Genomic DNA, 20,304 nt, shown 5'->3' with positions numbered 1-20,304 from the left:
TCCAGCACTCCTTCCTCCCAGGGGGTCAGGTGGGCTATTGAGGGTGGCCCTCCTCCAGTCCTGGCTCGCTCTCTGTTGTTGTGAGTTCTCTTTTCCTGCAATGAGGGAGACAAGTGGAGTTTGAGTGAGAATGAAGAAGTGAGTGTAGAGATTGCATAGCATAGATACTTAGAGGGAGACAAAGATGGTGTGAGGCTGCAAGACCAAGGGCCCTCCCTGTGTGTTGTCAGCTGTGTTCAAAGCATCAGAGTGAGAGGGAGTGTGAGGGCTGCAAGGTGGAATAGTTATGTGAATGTGAGCATAGAGAGAGATGAAATGGGTAAGGGTGCATGGATGTGACTGTGAAGTGGGATGTGGAGGAAGAGAATGCTAAAGCTGAGTGCTGGTGGGGAAAGGCAATGGGGATCAGGCTGAGGGTGTTGGAAACTTCATTCAGGTCCTTCTGTATCCAGGTTCTTCTGGTGACTCCCAGCGAGTTGACATCTGCTGACACCTGCATCCATGCAGCCTTGGTCTCAGTGGGAGGCCTCTTCCTGCCTGACCTAGGGAAGAGGACCTCCCTGTGGGCCCTAACCCCATCCAATAATGCCTGCAGTGAAGCTTCGTCGAATTTGGAGGCAGCTCGGGGTCTGGCACTGGCCACAGCTGCTGCAGGCTCCTCTGCCATCCTGTATGGTTTGTTTGGAAGCCAACAGAGGAAGCAATACTTGCTGTGGACCTTGAAAGCACCATGAATGATGACATCATACTGTGGGGCTTTCTGACTGGAAATGGACAATTAGCAAGGCTGTCCACCCGCTGGAACTTAATTGGCCACTTGAGGGAAAATTGCATGCAGCTGGCTGACCCATTTTTTTGGGGTTGGAACCCCACATTCGGGGAACCCGACCATTTCCCGCACGATCCAGAAAACTGGGCCCTTAAAGATGGAGACTTGTGTACTGGGATTAATTTTTCAAATGGAAGCATTTTTAAAATCTAGGAACACTGGCCCTGAATTTGTGGTCGGTATGATGGCATACCCTCAGAGTATGCTGTCATACTGCCTTTGAAACTGACCACAACTTTGGGATTTGGCGCATGCACATGCGGAAATCCCGAAGTTGCGGTCTGTCAATAACAGCTCTGAAACTGGCTGCGCTGTGCCCCCACCCCCTCCCAGAGTCGGCAATCAGTAGAATCTCGTAGATCATTGAAACTGACGAAAACCTCGGCTCTTCCACAGTAATTACGCTGTTAAATTCCCCATTAAAGGTTAGACCCAAAGGGATTCGGTATAACTAGGGTTTTAACGGTGTATTGACTGCTAAACAAATGTTAAGGGCCTGGAAAACTAATTTTAAATTTTGTGCAGTGTGAAATTTGTCCATTGTAATCAAAATGTAAATTTTTAAGGAACTTTTCAAAAAATGTTTTACATTTTTTTTTAAGTTTGTGCATCTTTATTTTAGGTTTGCCTTTTCCCGGTGTGAGAACCCCAGTCTTTATTTTGTTCTCTCTAACTATTTTAAAAAGTTAGAATTTTAAGGGCTTGCTCACTTCCTTGTTCGCAGTCTGTGACAATTCTGCCTTTTGATTGGCTGTTTGGACAGCCTGTTGAGGTCACAGCAGCTCGCACAAGGGGGTTCCCATTAAGTTCCGTCGAATTGAATTAGAGGTCGGAAAACACGAGGTTCTCGACACAGGGGTCAGGAGATCCTTCCGCGGAGCGGACGTCGGGGCCGGCGGCAAACACCTTCACTTCGCTGCTGATCGCAAATTCCGGGCCAATATAAAATCAACATTTCTAAATGTCAAAATGAAAGTGTTCCTAAAGGATTTTACATAAGTGTCATGAAAGCAATAGATTGTCATTAGAAGTAAAATGCAAAAATACTCCAGAAAATGCCAGAAACACTCAGTGGATCGATGTGCATCTGTGGCGAGAGCAGACAAGTTAATGGCCCTGAATTTCTGATCGGAGGCTTCCTGCGGGCAGTTGCCGCCGATCGGAAAAAAATCTACGAACTTACCTGCTGGTTCTGTAGATCCCGAGGCTTGCGATCCTGGGCCTCTCCTCTTCGAAATGCGCAGAGGCCCAGGTGTCCCAGGGGCGCATGCAGTTCGCAAGCGCCCCTGGGATCACGTGGGCCAGGCTAATCAATGAAAGAAGGGAATCCCCCTTCATACCTTTGACAGAACTGTCAAAAGTATGAATGGGGATCACATTTAAAAACACACTAAAACATTAAATAATTTTTAAAATTACATAATGAAAATGAATTAAAATGCCATTTAATATTTTAATCAAAAATTTAATATTTTGAAAAATAAATGTAAATGTTTTAAAGGGGCTAAAAATAACATTACCTTATTGCACGGGTTTATTAATGTTTAAATGATTGAAAAACAATTATTTTTATGTTATTTTAAATTCTTATGCTGGTAAAAGCAGACCTTAGGCCTGCTTTTACCAGGCGTAAGAATTTGACAGTCATTCAGCGGGCGGAAGTTGTGCAAAAAGTGCAACTCTGCACCCGCAGAGGCACTTTTCCCGGGCAGGTGGATGATCTGTCAAGAGGAAGGGTTCTTGACAGATCGCATGTGCCGGTTATCCGCGCATGCTAAACCCGGCACTTGCGCGGCCCCGAAGGGCGCGTACACACCTCATACACACCTCGTCCCAATTCGGCCCAATGTTTTGGATACAAAGCGTCCTCACTGTTTTTATGCTAGCAGGTCCAACAAACAGCCATTGAGTGAATCACCAGATAACCTGGCTGGTTTTGGTGTTGGTGGAGGGAACACGACTGGCCAAAGTGCTGGTTGAATTGCCTCTTCTCCTTGAAGAGTGTGATGGAATCTTCTTCATCCACGTGAGCAGGTAGACAGGGTCTTGATTCAACATCTTATCTGATAGACGGCGCCTCCATGTGAAGGAAATCAAGTCTGGTGGTGATAAATCTTAAGCTGTTGGCAATGGAAGGGATGAGGGGGAGGATAGAAATGGTCATGTTTTAGAGATCGAAGAAAGTAGTCTTGGTAACAGATCAGAAGTTGTGGGGTTGGGAGGGGGTCCTAAACTCAGGGGTTGAAGAGTATGTCACAAATGCTACAATTATATTGTCAGTTTTCAAAGCAAAACACAGTAAAGGGAGACAGCCATAGCAATATAGTAAGTTATATCTTTTCTTAAGTGGCGCTTTCCCTAGTTGGCTACATGTATTGAAGAGTGCAGAAAATAGTACATAGATGTACATAAAATTTACAGCATAAACAGGCCATTTGGCCCAACAGGTCTATGCTTTACATGAGCCCCCTCCCACTTTACTTCATCTAATCCTATCAGCATATCCTTCGATTCCTTTCTCCCTCATGTACTTATCTAGCTTCCTCTTAAATGCATTTATGCTATTCACCTCAACCACGCCATATGGTTGAATGTTCCAAATTCTAACCACTCTCTGGATTTCTCCTGAATTCCTTATTGGATTTAATAATGACTTTCTTATATTTATGGCCCCTAATTTTGTGCACACTCGTGCCCAAAATGAGGCCGCCTGAATTGTAAAACAGGGAAAAGTCATGAAGAGGCATTAAGGCATAATGAAAGATGTGGCGTGACAATGATGCAGGCCATCAATGATAAATAATTTAGGTAAAACAGCATGTTGATAATCATGCTGGTGGGATATGAGTGGACTTAGTCTGGCTTTTTGTTCACTGCAGGTTCGTGAGTAGAATTCTCGCCTCTGAGTCAGAAGGTTGTGAGTTTAAGTCCCACTCCAGGGACTTGAGCACAAAATCCAGGCTGACACTCCAGTGCATTGCTGAGGGAGTGCTGTACTCATGGAGTTGCTGTCTTATGGATGAGACGATAAACCGAGGCCCTGTTTGCCCCCTCAGGTGGATGTAAAGGATCCCATGGCACTATTTCGAAGAAAAGCAGGTAAGGTTTCCCCGATGTCCTGGCCGATATTTATCCCTCAATTAATATCACTAGAATAGATTATCCGGCATTATTATTAAGGAAGCAGTCCGCGCCCACATGCAGCATGACCCGGACGACATTCAGGCTTGGGCTGATAAGTGGCAAGTAATATTTGTGCCACACAAGTGCCAGGCAATGACTATCTCCAACAAGAGAGAGTCTAACCACTGCCCCTTGACATTCAATGGCATTACCATCGCCGAATCCCCCACCATCAACATCCTGGGGGTCACCATTGACCAGAAACTTAACTGGACCAACACATAAATACTGTGGCTACAAGAGCAGGTCAGAGACTGGGTATGCTGCGGCGAGTCTCTCCCCAAAGCTTTACCACCATCTGCAAGGCACAAGTTAGGAGTGTGATGGAATACTCTCCACTTGCCTGGATGAGTGCAGCTCCAACAACACTCAAAAAGCTCGACACCATCGAGGAAAAGGCAGCCCGCTTGATTAACACCCATCCACCTGTAAGATTTGCAACATTTCTGCATTTCCCCGAAGGCTGTTATTAATAAACGGGACCCTGAGTGGACATTTTAAATCAAAAAGGGTAACCAAGATGGCATCCGTGCCTCGTGGCAGAAAGCCTGTGAGTTTTTAAAATGGACTCTGCAATGCAGACAGCTTGTGGATCGCTGCAGTGTCTGTGAAGAGAGACTTTGTATTTTGAAACCAGACAGGACTCTGAATTATGCATTAGACTGAATTGGAGACATATTTAAATTCAGTTTAGGCCTATAGTTAAGGCCATCAAGCAGTCTACATATATTATCGGAAACAGATTAACAGAGCCATCGAAGCTGGACAGGCCCATCAAGGAACTTTCATGACAATACAAGTCAATTATCGGGCCAGTAGACGCGATTACTGGCCATCTAAAAACAGTTAGTATGGATTGCTACCATTATTTAAAATAGCCCGCCAAGATTAAGACAAAGAACTAACCTGATTTGGCGCGCAGATAAGGGTTTTCGAAAAAGGTATAATTGAAGGCCCTCGGGTAGCAATCGCTCTCTCTCTGCGTGCTGGCACTGCTGCTCTCTCTGCTCTTCGGCCCCTCGCCCTCGTGGCTGCCGCTCTTTCCCCGTCCCACGCTTACCCCCTGGCCTTGGCCCGTGCCCTTTTCCCACTCCATCTGGAATCGCCCCGGCACCGGGTCGGGCGGACATGGACAATTCAGGCCAGGCGAGGCGGGACGCGATGAGGGGAGGAGGGAAGACCACCAGAGGGAAGGCCACCTGAGGAAGGCCGGCTGAAGAAGACCAACTGAGGAGACGAACTGAGGGGAGGCTTCGAATTATCGGGCCTTGAGCCTCGGCCGACCTTCGAATATTTGTACACCAATTCAAACTGGCGGCTGGCGACGAAGAATCATCCCTGCAAGGTAAAGTACCCAAACAGAGACTTTAACTTTGGGGTACTCAAACCTGGACAACACCCTTGCAGCGCCCGGAGACCACGTGACGACGGCAGGCTCCAGAGAGCACCAAGAGCGAACCCCGAACCCAACCGCTGTTTTGAGTCTAACAAACCTTTTGATTGGTGAGCATGAAGTTCTGACCCCTCATAGCTTAATCTAGTTAGGTATAGGGGGTGGGATAAGGATAAGGAGATTGTTAAGATAGTTGTTTTCCCTCGATGTGCCATGTGTTCACCATTCCCTGTATAAGTATAGTTATTATTCTTTTGTGTTTTATTTGCCTGTAGAAGTGTACACTAATAATTTTTCCATAAGATTGTATCAAGTTTTTCCTCTTCAATAAAATCTTGTTTTTTGTTTACATCCAACCACCTGTCTACTGGAGTCTTCTTTGTACCGCCGCCTTGTACCTAAGTCCAGTGTCTAGAACCCAGGGGCGTGGGAGCGATTTGAACTGCTCACAAAACAGTCAGAGGCATAACTGACTGGGCGTATGCGCCAAACACCACCACACGCCACCCCCTATAGAAATGGCGACCACGGCAGGACACCGGCAACAAGGTTGCGATACGGTAGACACTGGCTTGGATGAGTGAACCATGATGGAGGAAAGGATTTCTGACTATGTGTTTAGCAAGGTGAATATCACTAAGAAGTGGATCACCACCCTGTTAAGGGCTGGGCGTCCGATAGATGCAGTAGCTAAGTGGACAGAGGGAAAGGAACACAAGAAGTCCTTAGAGAAGGCAGTTTGGCTGATGTGCTTTAAAAAGCAGGTCCAGCTCTTGGACGGGCTCATTTCAGCACAGGCAGTCGAGTTAAGGGAGTCAGCCCTGGAGATCCAGGATAAGGCCCTCGCAGGGGAAAAGTTATTAGTAGCTTTCCAGGCTTTGAACCAAGAGAGAGTACATTTAGTAGGAGAACACAAGACCCAGTTAGAGTACCTAAGGTGCCAAGTCACCGAGTCCAAGGGAAACGAGTTCAGGTTGCAGGAGACGAACGCCCGCTTGGCAAGGCAGATCAGGGAACAGGAAGAGAAAGTACAGGAGGTAAAAGCCGCTTACAAGCTAACAAGTGAACAGGGGTTTGAGGAGGCAGACCACGGCCCCTGTAGAGAGAGGATAGAAAATCTGAGCCGGGCCCTCCGGGAGGCAAAAGGCATGGTATGCCTCATAAGTCCAAAGGCAGGCCAGGCAGATTTTATGGGGAACGAGGGGAGGACAGTTCCAACGTCACCGGTGGTGCCTAGGGATGACTCGGTTGAGAGAGAGGAGACCTCACGACCACCACCCGTAGCGCCAAGTTTCAGCGAGGTTTGGCAGCAAGGGGGGGTGGAACCGAGGGTGGAACCCGAAGTGGAGCCAGGCGTGGAGGCAGAGGTAGAGCAAACCCCACTCGAGAGGTCGGAGCCAGGACCGATGTGCCCAGCGCGGTATCGGAGGTTCGGCCCAGCCGCCAATGGTGACATTGAGGGGCCCTCCAAAACCAGTTCGTGTTACCCTTTAACACCCAATGGCTCAGGGTTATGGTCAACCATATCCCGAAGCTTTCCGCAAGGGGAGACCCCTCGATCCACTTCAGAGAAATAGAGCAGACCGCCAGCGTCAACGACTGCGATGACGCAGAGAAGGCCAAAATGCTGCTATTCTCCCTGGAGTGTAATCTCCTCCAATCCCTCTCTGACGAGTGTAAAAGGGGGCAGGGCGGGTATGAGGAGCTTAGAGATGCAGTTCTAGAGGCCATGGGGATGGATGAGGGAAGTCCTTTCTTCCACGTGGAGAAGACGATCCAGCTTTCTGGGAAAACCGGCTTTTGCGGACCGGCTGTGGCCGATGTACCGGAAAGCTTGCCCGGGGACGCCAGGCCGGACGTTCCTGAACGGGGATTCCCTGATGCATTGGCTCTGTTGCCTGGTGGCGAACAGCTTGCCACAGGTCCAGGCCAAGGCAGAAGCCTGGTTCGACCCCAAAGATCCCCAGACCACAGAGCTCACGGTAATTAGGCAGCTAACCCTAGCCTACAAAAACAGCAGGGGAACCGATGCACACCCACCCAAGGGGAAGGTGCATGAGATAAAACCAGGAGTGCAGAGTAGAAAGGAATGGCACCAGGAAGGAAGTAACCCCCCCAACACCAAGACCAATTGTTACGGGTGTGGGAAGGATGGTCACTGGCGGAAGGAGTGCAAAAACCCTTGGAAGGATAACAAGGGAAAGCATCCCACAGCCCTAGCCCAAAAGGCAGGGGTAGGGACCCCTTCTGCAGAGGTCGAGTCACTTTTGGATGCCATGAGGTCCTTACTGACTGGCCAGGGGAGAGTAGCAGCCACCACCGGTGCTCTCACCCCATCAGCCCCATCCAACCCACAGCCGTGACTGGAGCCAGCGCAGCCTGTGTATCTGTGTTCGCTCCGATATGATGAGTGGAGAAGACCCCTTTTGGAGATGGAGGTGGAAAAGGTGACAGGGACCTAGCTGTTGGACACGGGGCATCATGCACCGTGGTCTACTCAGCTAACCCCATCACCTCACCTCTCTCCAGCGGGGTCCCATACAGTCTATCGGGGTTCACGGGTAGGGAATAGGCCGGCTCAGTTTCCATCCTGCTCGCCATTCGGATAGGACCGCTCCGCTCCAAGTGGACGTGTGTCCTGATGAAATGGGACATGGAGGATGGAAGAGGGGTCCTGGGAGCTGACTTTATTGTAGGCCACGGGATCCTAGTGGATTTGAGGAATCACTGCCTCTGGGGGGCAGGAAAAGTAAAGAACGGAGAAGTAGTAGTAATCCCAGGAAAGGAAGGGAAGGGGACCCTCTGCACCATGAAGCCCAAAGATGATTATAACCTCGGGCTCATGGTCAGCAACACCCCACTCGTTCCAGGCATTTGTGCAGGCCCACCTGGCCACATTTGCCACTCACAAACACGACTGCGAAAGGGTCACAGGGTTCGAGGTCAGAGAAGATGGGGACCCCATGGCCCGACCACAGAAACAGTATAACTTCCCCAGGGGAGCAGAGCTGGACATGTAAGCAGCCATGTCCTCGTTAGTACAGCAGGGAGTTCTGAGACCGATAGCTACCCACGTGAATTCTCCGTTATGGCTGATCAGAAAGCCGGACAATTCCTGGAGGGCCACGGTGGACTATCGGGTGCTCAATAGTAACATCCCAGCCCGCGCACCCACAGTAGCAGCAGTTGCCGAACTCATCGGGAGCATTGCAGCATCCGCGACCACTTTCATGGTGCTGGATATTTCAAATGGGTTTTGGTCCATCCCTGTAAGGAGGGAGGATCAGTATAAGTTTGCCTTTACGTTTAAAGGGCAACAGTACACGTGGAACTGTTTGCCACAGGGCTTCCACAACAGCCCCAGCATTTTCCACCAGTGCATGGCCGACAGTTTGAAGGGTTTTAGCCAGCCCAGACAGTTGGTTCAATATGTGGATGACCTGCTCCTGTTCACTGATTCGAAGGAGGAGCATGGCCCGCTATTGGCCGAACTGCTGGAGCTGTTAGGACAGAAGGGTTTCAAGGCAAATCCCAAGAAGGCGCAGATCGGCCAGCAGGAGGTAAAATTCCTCGGTCTGACCATATGCGCTGGAGAAAGGGCCATAGATAAGGCTGGGGAAGGAGAGTCCCGGGACCCCTATCGGGCAGGTCCGGTAGCCGCAGTCCGGGACAAGGGAGGCACACGGGGGGTAGTTTTGGCCCCGGACCTAAAGCGGGTCCGGGCCCAAGATCCCATCTGTAAGACCGTCCCGGTGAGGAAAGAGAAAAGACAGCCCCTAGAAGGTCCGTCCGGGGCAGCGGGCGAGCCTTCAGCACAGGTTTTAAAACAGGCCGCTGGTCACATCAACCAGTGTAAGCTGTTTACACCTGAGAGGGGAAAGCAGCCAGTTGGGGAAAGGTCTGAGGATAAAGATCCTCAGCCTGCAGCAGGAGCGAATTCACAGACTGCACAGGCAGGCACTGTGGCTTGCTTGAAGGGAGGGACCATCCCGCCCATTGATTGGGACACTCCCCCACTCTTCTGGGATCCAGACGAGGGGGAGGGACCTGAGGGTGAAAACCCCGCCCCTAACCCAGGTGTAGAGAGGGAGGGACCTGAGGTTGAAAACCCTGCCCCGGACCCAGCCGTGGGACCTGGGGGTGGAGGCTCTCAGCTCGCAGCAGCAGGCTGTGAAAAGTTACCTGCCCCCAGCCCAGGTTTGGGAGGGGTCAAGCCTGGGAGAGCAGCGGTTCGGGTAAAAGGCGCAGTGGCCAAGAAAGCGCCACTCGTCAAACCCCTAGAAGGTCCCCATGGACGCCCCAGCCGAGAAAGCCATGGTCACCAGCCCTCCAGTTACCAAGAGCCGCCCCTCGAGCCAGGGAGAGGTCCAAGGGCACAGGTCCTCAGCCAGCAGCCATGGGCTGCGAGGGACCAACCATGAAGGACGGTGCGGTCACGCCGGGGGTAGCGGTGAGCCGCAGTCCGACCAGGGATTAGCCTGGCCGCCCAGAGGCAGGTGGCGCATGTATATAGTTTAGTTTAAGTTTAAGTTTAAGTAAGTGTAATTATTTAGCTTAAGTTTGGGTGTTTTTGATTTAAGTTAAATAAGGTGATGGGTAGTTTTAAGTTAAGTAGTCTGTTAAGAGTGTATCTTTGGGTCGAGGTCGCGAGACCCAACCATGCTTCACCAAGCCAGAGAATCTCTTGGGGACATGGCTGCATGTTTTTACATCTTTTTGTAGAAAGATTTTCGGGATGGAATGGATCGTGATCCTATTCGCCCTGATCGGGATGAGTGTGGAGAGGAGGGGCGACGTCCAGGACTCCCACATCTACGGTTGTTCGGGAGACAAGGCGCCCTAGCGATCGATGGGAGCGGTGAACAGGATGCGAAGGAGACCACCGTCTACTTCCACGAGGGAAGGTGGCCAGGATGGCTGGGGTCCAATTCATCTCAGTACTCCAGCCAAACCGGATTCACGTACGGGGAAGCCACCCTCCTGTGCCCCAGGGTACAATTCGTTACCACGAGGGTCAGCGTCACCGTTGGAAAGCGAATATGTTTGACGTGTAAAGGACACATTCAACTGGATAGGTGGTGGTGGCTCAGGAAGTTGAGCAAGGACATGAGTGTTATGTATTGTGTGTTCTCCTCCCACCTGTGGTGGCGCTGTCACAGCAGATAAATGGTTGGGTGTTCTCTTGGTTAAGTTTGCTCTCTTTGTTCGGAACTTTCCAGAACTTCCTTTCCTTCCTGAATAAAGCACTTCATGTTTGGATCTATGAGTTCTGAGTCCTAAATTGTGTCTAGGTAGAAAGGTACCGACACAACAAGTGGCGACGAGGATCGGATGAATCTGCGTTGTGGGAACTTTCTTGTTTTCGACTACAAAACACTCGGAACAGAGATTGCAGCATCACATTAATGTTACGGCAGTGAGTAAACAGAAATTTTAATTTGAAACGTGAGATGGCTACTATATTAGGAAACATCGGTGATTTTGATGAAAATGTGGAGCAATGGAGCGCATATACGGAACGTTTTGACTATTTTGTATTGGCGAATGCGGTGGCAAACAAAAAGGCCGTGCCTACCTTTTTGAGTGTAATGGGGCCGAAGACATTCAATTTACTTCGCAGCCTCGTGCAGCCAGATAAGCCAGGAACTAAAACATATAAGCAACTAGTGGAAATTCTTGGAGCACATTTTTCACCAAAACCTCTGGTTATTGCTGAGAGATTTAGATTTCACAAACGGAATCAAGAGGAGGGGGAATCAGTGACAATGTTTCTTGCTGCTTTAAAAAGGTTGTCAGAACACTGCGAGTTCAAGGAGGTGCTGAAGGACACCATTAGAGACAGACTTGTGTGTGGTCTGCAAAATGCAGCCACACAGAAGCAGCTTCTTACTGAGGACAACCTTACTCTTGAAAAGGCCATTGAAGTTAGTGTCTCCATGGAGATGACGGAAAAGGAGGCTCACCAGTTGAGTTCAACAGGGAGAGTTCACGAGGTGTCATCTGAGCCTAACGGTGCGCGGAACGGCACATGTTACCGTTGTGGGAAAACGGGCAATCACGCTAATGACTGCTGGTGTACGGAGCTAGAATGCCGAAATTGTGGCAAAAAGGGTCACATTGAACGCGCATGTAGAGGTAAAAAAAGAACAGACAGAGCTGGGAAGCATGAAATCAAAATGTCTGTATTTGGACAAGAGAGGAAAAGGAGTGTTCATTCAGTGCAGATGGAACAAGCAAAACAGAGGGGAGCGACACCTCTGCGGAGGAAGAGTTGCACATACTGACAGTTGCAGGTGGTTCAAATGGCTACTGGGTATCACCACTGGTGGAGGGACAATCAGTGCGGATGGAGGTGGACACAGGCGCGGCTGTGTCCCTTGTTTCAGACACTGTCTACAACAAAATGCTAAAGCATCTTACCCTTCAGCCAACAAACATTGTGCTAAAGATGTGTACCGGCGAACCTGTGGCCATGAGAGGCGCCATTGAGGTGACAGTTAAATTGAATGGACAGACTGCGAAACTGCCACTATATGTGGTAAAAGGAAATTACCCATCGCTGCTGGGTTGTGCGTGGCTAGAGAAAATCACGCTGGACTGGCCTGCAGTCCGCATGATGTCAAAAGGGGAGTCAGGTCTGACTGCAGTGTTAAACAAACATGCAGAACTCTTCAATGGGGAACTTGGGAGCATGAAAAAGATTAGCGTGAGACTGGACATTAAACCTGACAGCAAGCCGAAGTTTCACAAAGCCCGACCTGTACCCTATGCAATTAGGCCAAAAGTTGAGGCTAACTTGGAGGCCTTAGTCGAGAATGGAGTCCTGGAGCCTGTGAGCGTGAGCAAATGGGCCACACCCATTGTTCCTATCCTGAAAAAGGATGGATCTGTTCGATTCTGTGGGGATTTTAAAGTGACTATTAACCCGGCGCTGTCTGCGGAACAGTACCCTCTTCCCCTCATTGATGATCTTTTTACGGGCCAGGCCGGAGGGCAAAAGTTCAGCAAAATAGACTTATGCCAGGCTTATCTACAAATGCATGTCGATGACAAATCAAAGGAGCTGCTGACAATTGTGACACACAAGGGGCTATACAGGTACTGCCGCCATCCGTTTGGAATTATGTCGGCCCCTGCTCTATTCCAAAGGGCAATGGATCAGATTTTGAGTGGACTGCCAGGAGTCCAGTGCTACCTGGACGACATCCTTGTCACTGGGACAAATGAGGAGGATTATCTTCTGAACTTGGATGCGACACTACAACGACTGAAAGAGTACGGACTCAGAGTTCGTAAGGACAAATGTGAATTCTTTCAGTCTTCAGTTGAGTACCTGGGGCATGTGATTAACACTACTGGCCTGCATAAGGCACCGTCAAAGATCAAGGCGACCGTGGAGGCCCCAGCACCCCAGAATGTGAGCCAGTTATGTTCATTTCTGGGGCTACTTAACTACTATGGGAAGTTTATTCCAGACTTAGCAACATTGCTGAAGCCGTTACATCAGTTGCTATGTCAAGGCAAAACATGGAAATGGACTGAACTGTGCAATGAAGCTTTCGCCCAAGCAAAGAAAGCATTGCTGAAATCGGAGGTCCTGACACACTTCGACCCAAAGCGACCCGTGCAGCTAGCATGTGATGCATCACCATATGGTGTGGGAGCAGTCATATCTGTAGGGGGTATCTATTAACTGGTTTAAGGTAATTTACCTAGTCTTGCAGCCTTTGCCTGCACTCTGACCAATTCCAATCTTTTACCTGGTTTACGGTAATTCACCTGGTCAGGCAGCCTTGCTGCTACACTGTAAACCAATTTCCAATAAACCAATTTTCAAACAGCGGTTTCGAATCGCTACCCCACCTTCCAGTTCTGACTGAAGGACTTATAATTAATGATATTAAAACGGACACGTGGTTTGGATGAGAGAAAAAAATCAAGTTTTATTAACTGAATGAAATACAATCAAATTATAAACTATACCACACGAACACAGTAGTTACAGTAAAATTGCTTAAATGGGGGAATGCAGACGGTAGAAACGAGGGATTAAATGGCTACAATGTTAATTTAGCAATCTTAGCAATATTCCCTTAAGTCACCATCCCCTAACTCCTTACTAGGCTGCTTTGCTGAGGAGTCAGAAACTCTGCTCACATGTGGTCCAGCGAAGTGAGAGAGAGAGAGAGAGAGAGAGAGGCTCACCTGTGGTCCCAGGAAGTAAAAACAGAGCGATAGCTTCTCAGGGGCTATCTTATATACCTGGTGAGCCCCCCTGCTGTTTGCCTGACTGGAGAATTCGCGCCCAAAAAGTTCCAATGCACAAGAGAAAAGCTGTGATTGGCTAACTCAAAGTGGTTGGACTGGGTTAGTGTGTCTGCACTGTGGGGCTGAAATGTTCCCGCCCACATCCGGAGCTCACCTGGGCTAAAACAAAAGGAAATCCAACTGCCCTTTGTTTAATAAATGGGTGATTCAAACCTCATGCATTCCCAAACTATGCATATGAAAAGTCCTGTCCACAGTTTCGGTGTCTCCATTGTGTGTCTGAGTAGTTATTGAATGCCTGAATGGCTGTGTAAACATAGCCGATTGTTTTGCGGTTTCTACTCTCAAGTGGGTAATTGCTTAAGTCAACAAACAGACCTTGCCTCTGAAGAGAAGGGGAACGTCCCTGTTTTGATTGACAGGTCTGACTGCCACTGCTGGATCCTCCCACTTTTATACACAGACATCCTTGCTGCTAGCTGCTTTGTCCTTTTGCCATGCTTTGTGACGGCCATGTTAAAACCTTTTGTGATTTACCAGGCTCCAGGGAACGACTTTATTAAGATGTACTGTCTCAATGTGTGCGAATATTTCCACGAATTCCTCGATTCCATTGTTGTCCACGCCATTTTCAGACCCCTCTGCAATTTGCACAGTTCGAAACTCAAAGGGTACCATTTTAATCTTAAAGTCCTGATGTTGAGACAATTCAGGTCACGCAATTCTTCGTCCGCAATGTGGACCAATATTTTTCAATCTTCAGGGAGATAGGGTAAATTTTGCGAAACCCCTACATATCCCACATCATGCCTTCTGGTGAAGAGAAACCTATCGCCTTCGCATCACGAACCTTGAACAAGGCCGAGAGTAACTATGCGCAGATTGAGCGCGAGGCCGTGGGAATCGTTTTTGGAATTCGAAAATTTCATCAGTACCTGTTTGGGAGAAGGTTCACACTCCTGACGGACCACCGTCCATTGACTTCAATCTTCGGGCTCCACACCGGAATTCCGTCTCTCGCTGCAAGCAGGATGCAAAGGTGGACTTTACTGTTGTCAGGACACACATACGACATCAAATATCGCAAATCAGACTTGCACGGCAACGCAGGCGGTCTCTCGAGGCTACCCTTGCCTGTTACTCCCCCAGAGCCTCGTCAGATAGACATCTTCTACTTTAGACAAGTAGAGGGAGCACCTGTCATGGCAGATCAGGTGCGAAGGTAAACCCGCAACGATCCAGTCCTGTCTGAGGTAATGGACAATGTCATTCGAGGGAGAGCTATAGGAGATTCTCCTAGTTTGAAACCTTACATTTCAAAAAGAAATGAGCTCTCCGTCCAGGCAGGTTGTCTTCTTTGGGGACGCCGTGTCATCATTCCGCCACCTCTGAGGGAACCTTTACTGCAACAACTTCATACAGGCCACAATGGGATGGTTCGGATGAAGGAAATGGCAAGAAGCTACTTCTGATGGCCAGGTCTTGATGGAAATATTGAGGAGAAAGCCAAAACATGTTCCCCATGTAAAAGGGTCCGGAATGTTCCACAGCTGGCAACCCTACACCCCTGGGATTGGCCTGCAGAAGTGTGGCAGCGAGTACATGTAGACTTCGCCGGTCCTTTCGAAGAGAAGATGTTTATGGTGGTTGTGGACGCTCGTAGCAAGTGGCCGGAGGTCGCTGTGATGAGGTCTACCACGGCAGAGAAAACAATTGAGAAACTTGGTGAGATGTTCAGCCATTATGGCTCACTGGAACAACTCGTAAGTGACAACGGTCCACAATTTGTATCACAGGAGTTTGCAACCTTTCTGCATGTGAATGGTGTCCAACACATCAGGTCTGCGCCCTATCATCCCTCTACTAACGGCCTGGCAGAAAGGTTCATGCAAACTTTGAAGCACGCCTTGAAGGCATCGCAAGGTCAGGGCTCCATCCACCAATGTCTGAACAGCTTCCTGTTGTCCTACAGGAACGAGCCGCATGCCACAACCAAAACTTCCCCCGCTTCGCTCATGATGAAGAGGCAGTTGCTCAAACCTCCAAGGGCAGAACAGGTTGTCCATTGTCAACAACAAGCTCAAGTTGAAAAGAGAGAGAAAAGAGCCAAGGAGAGACGGTTTCACCCTGGAGAGCACGTCCTTGCTCGAAACTGCAACACTGGACCGAAATGGGTTCCTGCTATGGTGATCGTGCAGACAGGCCCTGTGTCTTACATGGTTGAGACTGCTGAGGACGTCGTCTGGAGAAGACACACAGATCAACTGTTGCTAGGAGCAGAGACAGCCACAGTGGCTCCAACGGCTGGTTGGCCTGAACTGTTTACGGATGATACCGTAAACCAGCATCCTTTGCCACAGTGCTCTTCTCCAACACAGGAAGTCATAGAGACTGTTCCATCTGTGCAAACTCCTGACTTTCCACTGACACAGGCACCTTCTCTATCTAGGCCTGTGTCAATGCCTACTGCTGTGGAAGCCAGCGATGACCGCCGGTATCCTGTCAGGGAGTGGCGGCCTCCAAGACGCTTGGATCTGTAGGCTTAGTGACTTACCCACAAGACTGGGGCAGAATAAACCCCAGGGTAAAGTCAAGGTTTGAGGCAGTCTACCTCTACCCTTGGTTAGTGAGTGCATTGAAAGTAACTTACCTGTTGAGGAATAATGTGGACCTTTCATTTAAGAGGGGAGGAATATGTTATGTATTGCGTGTTCTCCTCCCACCTGTGGTGGCGCTGTCACAGCAGATAAATGGTTGGGTGTTCTCTTGGTTAAGTTTAGCTCTCTTTGTTCGGAACTTTCCAGAACTTCCTTTCCTTCCTGAATAAAGCACTTGATGTTTGAATCTCTGAGTTCTGAGTCCTAAATTGTGTCTAGGTAGAAAGGTACCAACACAACAATGAGGAACCCTGAAGTCGAGTGGGAACGGATGGGAAACAACACCCATCGGATGATTACCGGGACTCATGGAGGACTAAGCGTGTGTTGGGACAAGTGGTGGGAGCCGGATCAAGGGATTTACATCTGTATGTGGGGGTCAGAGACAGTCTGCCCTGCAGGCATATCCATTGTTTTGCACGGGCAGTGGCAAGACGCCAGGGATGGGATAAGGTGGGATACCAGCCTGAAGGTGTGTGCGGTCCCATACACCCAGATCCCAGTCAATGCCACTGAACTTGTGCCCCGCCCATGGCGCAGGCAGCGAGGTTATCCAGGGAAGGTTGCCCCACCGCCACCAAGGGACCAGGGAATGGGTTGGTACTAGTCCCCACCGATCAGATGCTGTACCGGGGGTACACTACGCGGTAGCCTCCGTGATTTTAAATCTCATGGAGGTACATTTACCGGAGTGGTGCCCCAAAGAAACAGAGCAGTTATACCAGGCCCTATTAAAGGACATGTTCAAGAAATTTTATGAGTTTGAATTTGCCCACGTGGACAAGACGGAACTCTGCACCACACACCGAGAGTTTTTGGGTAATGCAGGGAGACAAAGAAGGGGAGTATGGCATGATGTTTTTACTGCGTTTAATAGTGGGTCCTCTGTCATCAACAGCTTGGAAGACATAGATCTGCAGACCCAGATAAATGGTTTAAAAACACAGTTAAAGAGGATATTACTGGATGAGAACAAGGTAGTGGGCTCGGAGTCGCATGAGGACCAGGCCATGACGGTCCATTTAAAGGAGATCATAGCCGAGTTGGAAAAGCACGCAAAGACGGTAAATGCTCTCATAAGGGAGGACAGAAATGCTTCTGATCAGGCTGCGCAGAATGAGGTGTGCGTGTTATACGGGGCGTGGTTACTGGGCGAGGGCCGCAGTAATCTGGAGGATTTAAAACAAGGTTTGGTCCCCTCCTGGATTAGCAACAAGCACCTCGCAGCCCTCCACCCTTTTGAGAATGCATTGAGCCCATGCCAACTCCGGCTAGCCTCCGAAGCCTATCCAGTCCCCATGGATTGTGGGCGGTCCAACCACACAATCATGGGAGTCGTAGTTAGGATGCCGGTCATGGGTGGGACGGCCCGACCCACCCCGGTATGCAGGGTTGAGAAAATTGGAGTCATTCAAGGGGGTGCACACATTCGTTTCAAAGTGGTCCTGCCTTACGTCATTAAGTGGGAGCATGCTATGACAGGTACTGACCTCTCAGGGTGCCGGAGCCAGGGAGCACACATAATCCTGTGTCCCCAGGACTTGAATGCCCTTTCAAAACCGCAGTGTGGGTTCAGAGCTGCTGACGCGAAGCCTATAAATTGTACCATGGAGGCAATGGCACAAGGCCATGTTCCCCCGCAGGTAGCATATATAGGGGGTGGGACATATTGCGTCACCACCGGCGCGTCCCACTACCAGCATGGACAGCATAGTTGGTATCCGGTTAGTGACAGCAGTTTCTGTTTTAAACCTGAGGCAGAAGTTCAAGTGGCCCAGGAGCAAATTGTCCCCATTCCTGAACCCCCCACTGTTCACCTCACTGTGAAGGAGAATTTTACGAATTTTCAAAAGTACGTAGCGCACTTTGGCTACGAAATTCCCCCTCTCCCTGAACATCTTACCAAAATACTCAAAGCCGTTATAGTTTCACAGAAACATTTTTATACACTCGAACAGAAAACAGTAGAGATAGGGACTAAGATATTGGATATTGTGACTCCACAGTGGTGGAACATTTTCAGTAATATAGAGGCCCCTTCGTGGATCAGACTGGCTTCCCACATTCTTGTGGTTTGCCAGTTAGGGATAATGTTGTATTTAGTTTGTATTCAGTATAAGGGAAAAGGTCGGTGGTCAGAATTCCGAAACTAGAGGATTTGGAAGGAACACTATGTAAAGGTGGAGGGAGATACGCCGGTTTAAGTCTTTTTCCCTGTATTTTTGATTAAAGGACTGTCGTTTCTTTTGTGTTTGTAATTTTTAATAAAGGTTTTTCTTTTGTTGTTTTTTTGTGACGCGGTTTAATAAAGATATGTGTACCAAGTGGTGCAGGGGTGCTGGACCCCCTCCATGCTTGGCTATGTGTGTAAAGTCTGTAATTTTACTCTCTGTATGCTTATGTACACTACATTTCCGCGGAATGGGAAGTGCATGTGTCGTGGGTATATTAGACAGGTAATTACAGGGGAAGGTTGACTATGGAGGGTCAGAAAAATTTTGCTCACCTTAAAAGTATGATACTTCAAGCAAGTTTTAGTATCACAGGGAGGAATGTAAGATTTGCAAAATTTCTGCATTTCCCCAAAGGCTGTTATTAATAAACGGGACCCTGAGTGGACATTTTAAATCAAAAAGGGTAACCAAGATGGCGTCCGTGCCTCGTGGCAGAAAGCCTGTGAGTTTTTAAAATGGACTCTGCAATGCAGACAGCTTGTGGATCGCTGCAGTGTCTGTGAAGAGAGACTTTGTATTTTGAAACCAGACAGGACTCTGAATTATGTATTTGACCGAATTGGAGACAAATCTAAGCTCAGTTTAGGCCTATAGTTAAGGCCATCAAGCAGTCTACATATATTATCGGAAACAGATTAACAGAGCCATCGAAGCTGGACAGGCCCATCAAGGAACTTTCATGACAATACAAGTCAATTATCGGGCCGGTAGACGCGATTACCGGCCATCTAAAAACAGTTAGTATGGATTGCTACCATTATTTAAAATAGCCCGCCAAGATTAAGACAAAGAACTAACCTGATTTGGCGCGCAGATAAGGGTTTTCGAAAAATGATTAATTGAAGGCCCCCGGGTAGCAATCGCTCTTTCTGCATGCTGGTGCTGCTGCTCTCTCTGCTCTTCGGCCCCTCGCCCTCGTGGCTGCCGCTCTTTCCCCGTCCCACGCTTACCCCCTGGCCTTGGCCCGTGCCCTTTTCCCAATCCATCTGGAATCGCCCCAGCACCGGGTTGGGCGGACATGGACAATTCAGGCCAGGCGAGGCGGGACGCGATGAGGGGAGGAGGGAAGGCCACCAGAGGGAAGGCCACCTGAGGAAAACCGGCTGAAGAAGACCAACTGAGGAGATGAACTGAGGGGAGGCTTTGAATTATCGGGCCTTCAGCCTCGGCCGACCTTCGAATATCTGTACACCAACTCAAACTGACGGCTGGTGATGAAGAATCATCCCTGCAAGGTAAAGTACCCAAACAGAGACTTTAACTTTGGGGTACTCAAACCTGGACAACACCCTTGCAGCGCCCGGAGACCACGTGACGACGGCAGGCTCCAGAGAGCACCAAGAGCGAACCCCGAACCCAACCGCTGTTTTGATTCTAACAAACCTTTTGATTGGTGAGCATGAAGTTCTGACCCCTCATAGCTTAATCTAGTTAGGTATAGGGGGTGGGATAAGGATAAGGGGATTGTTAAGATAGTTGTTTTCCCTCGATGTGCCGTGTGTTCCCCATTCCCTGTATAAGTATAATTATTATCCTTTTGTGTTTTTTTTGCCTGTAGAAGTGTACACTAGTAATTTTTCCATAAGATTGTATCAAGTTTTTCCTCTTCAATAAAATCTTGGTTTTTGTTAACATCCAACCACCTGTCTACTCGAGTCTTTTCTGTACCGCCGCCTTGTACCTAAGTCCGGTGTCTAGAACCCAGGGGCGTGGGAGCAATTCGAACCGCTCACAAAACAG

Source organism: Somniosus microcephalus, chromosome 16 (genome assembly GCF_052327205.1).
Source record: "Somniosus microcephalus isolate GS21.2 chromosome 16, FLI_Smic_1.0, whole genome shotgun sequence".
In the NCBI taxonomy this organism is placed as follows: Eukaryota; Metazoa; Chordata; class Chondrichthyes; order Squaliformes; family Somniosidae; genus Somniosus; species Somniosus microcephalus.
Note: the sequence above shows the minus strand (reverse complement) of the source record.